The sequence below is a fragment of the Brachyhypopomus gauderio genome, unplaced genomic scaffold (genome assembly GCF_052324685.1).
Source record: "Brachyhypopomus gauderio isolate BG-103 unplaced genomic scaffold, BGAUD_0.2 sc68, whole genome shotgun sequence".
Taxonomy (NCBI): Eukaryota; Metazoa; Chordata; class Actinopteri; order Gymnotiformes; family Hypopomidae; genus Brachyhypopomus; species Brachyhypopomus gauderio.
Window position 1 is genome coordinate 1121134 of NW_027506889.1, and position 10170 is coordinate 1131303.

Genomic DNA, 10170 nt, shown 5'->3' on the forward strand with positions numbered 1-10170 from the left:
AATATACACATATGTATTGATCACTCTTAGTAATAAGTAGAATGGAAATCACTTTATTAAGGTATATTGAACATACGTTACGCCTAGTACACGTTGATCATTGTATGCCTTAAATGCTTGTAGTCTCACTCTCACTCTCACTCTCACTCTCTAGTAGTAAATTGTGTGTGTGTGAGCACTCCTTGTGAGTTGAAGGCAGACAGTCCTGAAGGTCTCGGGCCTGTAGATAAGGGTGTGCCTGGCATCAGTATGGTATATCTGGCAGACCGGAGGAACAAGGTGGCCTTGGTCAGAGGACCCTGGCAGGGGAGGGGTGATGGAGTGATACCTCACTTCATAACCTCACCTCATGTGAGCCACCAATGAGACCTAACATGAGTAACTCATGTCATGGAAGTATGATGTAATCATGTAGAAAAATAGTATAAGAACTATGGTCTGTGAGAGGGGGGCAACTCTCTCTTGCAGACGCTCTTGTGTGTGTGTAATGGAGATCTCTGGATCGATCCATCTTTCCATTTTTCCATTTTGTGCTGTAATAAACTTGTATTTTACGTTGATACCATACCCAACTGCTGTTGACTGTTCGTACTCACCAGCAAGGTTAACATTTCCGCAACACTCCTAAAACCCAGTTAAAAATTGGAGACCTTTTTTAAGGTGCTTTTAGCCACTATGGCCCTAAGCTCTAGAATGTTGTCCCCCATTCTCTAGAATGTTGTCCCCCATTCTCTAGAATGTTGTCCCCCATTCTCTAGAATGTTGTCCCCAATTCACACTGGAGCAGTTGCCTCGTCAGTTCTTTTGCAGAACTGCACTCAAAGAAGCTGTTGAGAGACAACAACGTACAGGTGTGTTCCAGTATGTATGAGCCCGGCGTGCAGTCAAGCAGACCATCAGCTCCTGCCTTGAGTGTGTCCGCGGGCCTCACTGCTCTGCCGATGACCAACACTAGCGTTTCTCGTTTGAAACGACGGAGCTTGAGATCGATCTGGCTGATCAAAGCTGGCCCGTTGAGAGATTTACCGCTGTAATATGTCTGTGCGCAAACAGCACCGGTCGCAAATTACACGCAGCTGTCCTTGCAAGCCCTAAGGATTTATGGAAGACTGTAAATAGTGCCCCAGCGCAGCTAGGAAGCAGCATGCTACAGTTTAGCAGCTCACACTGAACATTGCTCATTCCTCCCTTAAGAAGAGAAATGTGCTTGTCACCGTGGGAACAGCCAACCAAGAAGTCATATTCAGGACTGTTTGTCCCTTACAGGAATTACAGTCTAAAGTAAGTTCATGTTTATGGTTCTTATCCATTGTTATAATGTTACTGAGTGCAAATTAATTTAGTCAGTGCTTATGAAATGGCAGTACAGGTCAGTGTTTGACTTCTGCTATGGCTTGTTTGTCCCTTAACGCTGCAGTCCAGAAACATATTTTCCTTTCCACAGAGTCCCAGCTGTTTAAATAAATAAGGCCACATCACCCAGCAGGCCTAAGAGGAGCATGCAGCTAACACTGCAAGAAGAGACACCACACAACACAACACAGACATCACATACAAACTCTCACACACACACACACACACACACACACACAAAGGCAGACACACACACGCAGACACACGCACACACATGCATTCTGCTGCTAAGACAAAGCCTCTTGTGAGGAAATCAAACAAAGATTTTGCTTTCTTTTCCTTGTCTGAGTGTTCTCACAGAAATGAAGCTCATTCAGAAACTGGTGTGCATTACCTCACTCAGAATCCTTCTCACCCTGCTGGTGTGTGTGCATTACCTCACTCAGAATCATTCTCACCCTGCTGGTGTGTGTGCATTAACTCCCCCAGTGTCATTCTCACCCATTGGTGGGTGATCATTACTTCACCCTGAGGCATTTTCACCCCGTTGGTGTGCATGTTTTACTTCACCCCGTGGCTTTGTTACCCCATTGGTGGGTGATCATTACCTCACCCGAGGCTTTCTTGTTGGTGGATGGTGCCATGTCTGGGGAATGTGCTCAAAAATAAGAGCATGGAACAGGATTCCAATCTTGTGTGTGTGTGTGTGTGTGTGTGTGTGTGTGTGTGTGTGTGTGTGTGTGTGTGTGTGTGTGTGGAGGGTGAAGCCTCTCTCCATTCTGAAGTATCAAAGGGTCTCTCTATACCATGCTCTTCCTCAGGTCCCAAAGGACTGTGGGATATCAGTGGAGCACAAACCTAAACCGGCTCCCTCCATCCATGTGTGAGTTATATCTGTCTCATTGGGTCGGTGGGCAAACCTGATCAGGCCCTGATCTACCCTTCCTTATTTTGTGAAAAAGACAAAGATTTCTTTAAATAGAAGTTCCTGATAAATCAAAAGTCATGATGTAATTTAAAAATTTATGTAGAACATTTAAGCATTTAAAACTTCTAAACGGGTCGGACATGCCCCTAACACTAGAGGAATAATAAGATAAGAGTGTTGATGAGTGTTTTTAAGGAAAGCCCCCATTTGTTATGCACTAATCCCATTTATGCATTCACATCAGTCATAAAACTGGCCCCCAACAATATCTCTATTCAGGACCGACTTTCTCTGGTCATCACGCCATGGTTGTTTACCTTCTCCAAACACATCTCGACCTTCCTGGTGAATGGAAGAAGGTTTGTTGGAGTACTGAAATCATTCACCTGACTGCAGTCCTCCAGGACAGGTCAAGCTACAAGCCACCTAAGGGCATCAAAGCCCACCTGTCCCAACAGCATATACACCAGAACAGCACAAGGATGAACAGAGGTGGCGTTTGCCCATCTGCTCTGGCAGCTGAGAATAAGACTTAACGTACTGCTCAACACCTGCAGGAAGTCTGCTTCTGCGTCTTGCCGTGGGCAGCTGATATATTTCTTTGAAAGTGAACTCTAAAACAATGTCCATTGTTGTGGCAAAGAACATGCAGGAGCAGCAAAACGGGGCTTCCTGTTTGAGCTCCTCAGAATAGTTCAGTGTTAATGATGATTTCAGCAGAACATCTCCTACAGCCAGCCTCCCTTAGCCAGGGGATCTTCACCACCACACACACCTTCAGCATGGCTGAGCCTTAAGCTCTTCTCATCGGTTTAAGATGGCCAGCTCATTTTTAGTAGGACAGAACCAGGAACCTGTAAACCAGTGGGTGTGTGGTTGCTACGCTGTCAGTAAAGAAATACAGACCATGTGATGTGTGTCGGTAGACATGCTAAGTACGGGGGGGGGGGGGGGGGGGGGGGGGGGGGTGTGTCAGTAGCCCTGGTGGCAGTCATCCATGCTGAGAAAACCGTTTGCAAAATCTACATCCATCTCATCTCAAACATCTCTGCTGTATGGATCTTTCCCTGATGACGTTGGCATGCGCACACACACACACACACACACACACACACACACACACACACACACACACACACACACACACCCTTGGTTAGTAATGTTGTAACGTGGCTATAGATGTGATAAGGAGAATCATCAGTGAAATCATTACTCCCCCTTTCACATCCATGTTTATGTCACATAAGGGTTTAATCTACATACTCAACAGTAGGGGGCGCAACTGTTCCATGCTCCATGATGGACGACTTGGCTCTCAGCCTTATCCCAGTGGTGGCTCCAGGCAAAGGTCTCGCTCTCTGGTGACCTTCAGACAAAAGCCGGCCAGACACCACACCCATCCCCTGGCATTCAAACTGGCCCACCATGCTGAATGCCCCACCAGTAACCATCATTCCCTCTGGGACTGTTAGAAATAGCGCAACAATAGGAAAAACACACTCCAAACACAGCCTTTTAAGGTCAAACATACTAATTTAAGTAGAGTACTTCCAACACCTTTTTAAACTGTATTTTAATACGTGCATCATTACAGACAATGTTTCTCTAATGACTTCAGTTTTTGCAGTTTAACAGCACTTATCTCTTGGGCTGCACTTTGAGTGACAATTTGGTCGATCCAGGAGTCTCAAAAACCCTCCAGTTAATGCGCTGCTCAATTAGAGGTCTTAAAAGAAGAGGTGATATTGCCCTGATAAACTAGCTGATAGAGGTCAGCGCCTTAAACATATTGGCAGAAGGAGACAAAAACAGATGCGGCGAGTCCTGGCAAAAGGGCTGGTATTCACCTGAATAATTGGTCTTCTTATTTAAGCGTGCTTTATTAGCACACCGTCATCACGCCTGCTCGCCAAAGCTTCTCCTCAGACAGAAATCATTGTGACGACAGCTTTACAGTCTGGACACTGCAGAGCCTCTTACTTTACAGATTCTTTCTTCAAGATGTTCAATACACACACTCTCAAATTTTATAGGGGAGTCGTTATGTAGTGCAAACTGCATTCTGCCTCAGGGAATAAAACCTGACCACAATTTTTCATTATTTGTCTAATATATAACGATGGCCAGTTTGCAGCTAATTATTACAAATGACGTCTTATTTAAAACCAACATAAAAAAGATTTTAAAAGTACACTACGCTGAAACCAAAGTAGTCCCACTCACACTGAACCCTGCCAGCGTGTTAGTGGGGGGGTTCACTATGTGCTCAGGCACCGTATCCCAGACCTGAGAGGTTCCACATCTGGGTCAGACAAGCAGGAGAAGTCCAGACGTGGATCGGGAGCACCTTGCATCAAAGCGCTGGGCTCTCAGCATCTGTTCCTGACACACCTACAGCCAGCATTCCTGACCTCTGAAAAGGAGTGTCTTGGAAAAAATGCTCTATTTTCATATGTTTCATATGGGGAGACGTGACCCGAATATTAACAAATCTTGAAGATTAAGCGATTAAATTAGGTGTCATGTTGTGTCACTAGGTCATCAGCATGCGGGCAGTCTGTCGGATGGAGGTGTCACTCCATTCATGCCCAGTCAGGATCTACTGCCGTGCAGTCATGTGTGAAATGGAGCCGGCGGCTTGGCCGGGGCTTTTAATTAGCAGCTGCTGAAGCTAAAGTCTCGCACGTTACACTGGGCTTTGTATCTTCTATCATTTGGGAATTCATACACACTGACATACAACTCGGTTCAGCATACCATGAATTAAAGGAATGAATGAACAAACAAATGAATAAATGTTAAAACCTTACCCAAACCTAAAGCACATAATCATTCAAGAGAAAGTCTTCAATATACCATGAATTTTATCTTTTTTAAAAAATAAATTATTGATGTTAATTTATAAAGAAAATATTGAAGCATTTATTGATTAATTTAATGACAGGTAGAGTATGCTGTTCAGTTTGTCTCTCACAGCCCTCCGTAGAGCTTTGACACTTTCCTGAGCAGAACATGGAGGACATGGATATAATGTGGAGAAGAGCAGCAAATGACCCCACACCTGCACCACATTCTCCACCCACACCTGCACCACATTCTCCACCCACACCTGCACCACATTCTCCACCCACACCTGCACCACATTCTCCACCCACACCTGCACCACATTCTCCACCCACAACTGCACCATATTCTCCACCCACACCTGCACCACATTCTCCACCCACACCTGCACCACATTCTCCACCCACACCTGCACCACATTCTCCACCCACTCCAACCATCCACATCAGAGAACTACACCTCTCATTACAATGTCATACATCACACACATGCACAAATAAACATCCCCCCACACACACACTCCCACACACACACACACACACACACACACACACACACACACACACACACACACACACACACACACACACACACACACATGCACGTGCACACACGCACACACACTGAAGCACACGTTCACTGTCTCTAGGTATCTGGGTTCAACCTGCATTCACATGGTCTCTGTGCTCAGCTGCAGTGCTGACATGTCTGGTTCATCACTGTCCTGAGTGGATGATCACAGTGGCCGTGCTGAAGCTTCAGAGTGAGGAACATGACAGCCATAGTTATATCCACTCATTAGAAAACCAGCTCCTCAGAGCATTGACTCTTACAGTTCCCATGGCATCTGATGCAAAATTCCAATTACAGTTATAAAGGAAATGTATTTATATTATTTATAGATGAAATTCCCATACCTGCTCATATCTTTGTATGACAAGCAGGTTCTTGGGTGCGTTAAGTGCTTAACTTATTACACTGAACACTGTGTTAGGAGAAAGACATATTGTCATCTCAGGAGAAGCAGTTGCAAGTCTACAATAAAAACCCATCATCTGCTCAGCCATCACATGTCACCACAATCAAACATTGTATTTGTGCTGACAGTGTGTCAGACGGCTTCTTGGCTTAATTTATGCATGCATCCTAAAGAGTGGTCATAGCTGGCCTGCAGGGGGTTTGTCAAGGAGCTGCTCACAGAACAGCATTCATTATTTATCTGCCAGACTTTTATGATGATTCTGTCTTGTGTAAACAAAGGGGTGGGCAGGAACGTGTGTGTGTGTGTGTGTGTGTGTGACTGATAGCATTGACTGCCACCTCTTATTTGCCCATCTCCATCTTTAATGTTGACAAAAGTGTCAGTCAGATCTGTTTGGATCAGTGTGAGTGATTCTGAAAAACACTAATCAGTGATAATGAGAGAAGTCAAAGTCCCAGGTGCAACTGGGAGAGATTACACAGCTCCACAACACGCCTGACTTATGAAGCTGCTACCAGACACACACACACGCAACAAAACATACACCCTAACATGCAGACAGACAGCATGCACACAGACACACACAGGCCGTGTGGTACCAAGGTACCCATCACTCCAGTGTCTCCAAACTGACTGCAGCCCCTGAGACCAGTGTTTCTTCCAGACCATCTGACACGGGCCACCTCAGCCAGTGGCTTCAAGGCGAATGCAACCTGGTCCTCTGGTCCTTGTACTCCCTCCCCACTTCTAAAGAACAGCATATTGGTGCATTAGTTGCCTTTACAAGACTTATTTATATGCAATGGACTTATTTATATGCAATAAGAAATATATATAAGAAATGAAACACCATGAAAATAAGGAAAGGTCAGGGCCACCGATCGTGCACCCGCCTTACTGGGTGTTCAGTCATTCATGTCCCCAGCTCAGGAGGAACCTTAATCTTTATTATTCGCTTCTGTAGGGAAGATAAGAGATGCTACACATGATCAGTACAAGTCTCCCCCAGGTGAATTCTTTGATGGCAACAACTTGCAATATTTGTAAATCTTGCAGAGATGAGAGCCCAATAGAAGAAAGCCTTTAAGGTTCGGTGAGTTGTAAAATAAGAGGCATTAAATTAGAGGTAAATCATTAAGACATTAAAGTTTTTCAATAATAAGTACCTAATTTAAATAGAAGATATTTTATATTTGGACTAAACTGTGTTTGAAGGTTTTGGTTCAGAAATGTTCGTTTCACAGTTCTGGAGGCTGGTCCATATACCTGCTCTAATACATGTCCTCCATCAGTGCTGTTTAAAATAGTGATGTTCAGTCTGTTTTCATTATTATCAGACGCAGTACAGCTGGACCAGCGCATAATGGAAATACATTTCCATATCAATGAAAGAGCCTTAAAAAAGACCCTCCAAAAAGTGGAGAAAACCACCACCAGCTCACTACTGTACATCCCCCTTCAGTGGTTGAAACAAAGAGGCCCTGTGGACCACTGGATGCCATGTTGGTTTTAGGGGCCACAAGACACAAGAGGGCCTGTCGGACTGAGGTGGGTGGGCGGAGTCATAGCCAGGGACGGCCGCCCAACACGTCCCATAATCCTCCCACTTGTGATTGACACATGAGGCTGGCGGAGATGGCAGGTTCTCATTAGAAGCGGTGAAGCAGCAGTGGGCTTTGTGTTGATGCCATTGTGTGTTTCTCAGCCTGACACACAAGCGGGTAATTGGTTTGCTGGGTGCGGTTTTACTCAGGCGACAAAACAAAGATCAGTGCCTACGTACCACGGTGGCTCTGCGCCATGCGCTTCGTTTGAGACGGCAGTAGAGTGCCTGCTTCCCTCGTTACGGCGCACGGCTGTGTGCAGAATTTATCACCTTCTCCCTGCTCTACAAGCACTTAGTGAAAATGGCTGGCATTATTTACAGATTAGTTTCAACAGAATGCTTGACTTCTACGGCACATCCTTCAAGCTGTTTAGTTATACAGATAATGGCAATGCTGCTGGTCTAATGTACAAGACGAGTGGCAGTAGAGAGGTGAGAGGCAGTAGAGAGGGATGAGTGGCAGAAGAGAGGGATGAGTGGCAGTTGAAAGAGATGAGTGGCAGTAGAAAGAGATTAATGGCAGTAGAGAGGGGTGAGTGGCAGTAGAAAGAGATAAGTGGCAATAGAAAGAGATGAGTGGCAGTAGAAAGAGATAAGTGGCAATAGAAAGAGATGAGTGGCAGTAGGGAGGGATGAGTGGCAGAAGAGAGGGATGAGTGGCAGAAGAGGGATGAGTGGCAGTAGAAAGAGATGAGTGGCAGTAGAGAGGGATGAGTGGCAGCAGAAAGAGATGAGTGGCAGTAGAGAGGGATGAGTGGCAGAAGAGAGGGATGAGTGGCAGTAGAGGGATGAGTGGCAGTAGAAAGAGATGAGTGGCAGTAGAGAGGGATGAGTGGCAGCAGAAAGAGATGAGTGGCAGTAGAGAGGGATGAGTAGAAGTAGACAGAATGACTAGAAGAACAGCATGTGAAACCACATTTATGATCTGCATGGGGATGCCTTGGGGGCATTTAGTTTTTGGGCACCAACCCCGAGTGAACCCAGCTCTCTCTCTCTGTATATATAGATAGATGTGTGTGTGTGTGTGTGTGTGTGTGTGTGTGTGTGTGTGTGTGTGTGTGTGTGTGTGTGTGTGTGTGTGTGTGTGTGTGTGTAAATAGTAAAAGTTGTATGGAAGCACTTTTCGTGAACAGCTGATGAAGGACCTCTGTCCGAAACGTGTTTCTCTGAATAGAAACTCTGTGTACTTCACTACAATTCTGAATTTATATATATATAAACCTAAGGACTCTGTGTTCCTATCTGCAATATAACTCTTCACATTTAAAGGCCAGCAAATACTGTGGCCTTTACTCTAAGCTATTAAGTATATTTGCAGTGAAAATGAAGTTGTCCGTACTCCAGAATAGTACGGACATTCGTGACAGAAATCATGAATGATACGAGTTCATGTTTTACCCTTTTAATTATTAACCTTATCACCATACAAATATACACGTGGCTAATAATACCCACAAACACTTCAGTACATCATGTCTTTGTAAGGATCTTCCACTAATCTACAGATGAAACACAAACATCAAAGATTTGCTTGTCAATAGTGAGATGAATTATCTTGAATAATCACTGTTGTGCTGTAGCCTAATCTAAGGCTAATGGACAACACATTAATCACATTTGCACCAATTGTTGTGGCTATGGCAGCAATGAAGTTAGGAAACTAAAATTAAAAACAACTGAACTATACTCATATATAAACTGGTTCCTCCTTCTATTAATTCAAAGGCATGATGAAGGGCCCTGTCCTGTTTCCCTGGAAACATGGTGTCTTCATTACTTCATTACAATATATATATATATATATATATATATATATATATATATATATATATATATATATATATATATATATATATATATATATATATACATACACATACATACATACATACATAGACAGACAGACAGAAGTGACCACCTGTCATTCTCTTGTGTGTCCTCCTGATCTGAGAACAGTCTGTCTGCACTAGAGGGTTACAGCATGCAGCCTGCACTAATTGCCATCCGTAAAAGCTGCCATTCTCTCCACGCTAATCTCTCTTTCACGCTAATCCCATAGCACTAACCTGACAGCATGACCCAAACCTGCAGCCTACTGTTTTCCAGCTGTCAGCTGTCTGAGACTCCATGAAGTAACTAAGCATTCACAACACCTTTGGGTTTGCGCTCACAATGTGACATGAAGGTTTAGCATTCAGACACAGAGTCTTAGAAGCCATTCAGTGCTCAAGCAGTATATATGGGTGTGGGGGGTGAATGGGGGGTGAGGGGGGGGGGGGGGGGGGGCTACTATATGTATACAGGCGGCTGCATAAATTATTTAACAGCAGCTCAGCTCAGAGAGGGGTCTGCCATCACCATCAATTATTCAGCTCTTGCTCTGTCACCTCGTCATCTCCCTCTTTCCCTCCCTCCTTCTCTGTCTGTCTGTCTGTCTGTCTGTCTGTCTGTCTGTCT

At 44.6% G+C, this 10170-nt stretch overlaps 1 protein-coding gene across 3 annotated transcripts in view; it reads right to left on the minus strand.

Moving 5' to 3' along the window:
* gpm6ab (glycoprotein M6Ab) overlaps nt 1-10170 on the minus strand; it is a 51859-nt gene that overhangs the window by 10628 nt on the left and 31061 nt on the right. The gene's annotated exons all lie outside the window — the stretch shown is intronic.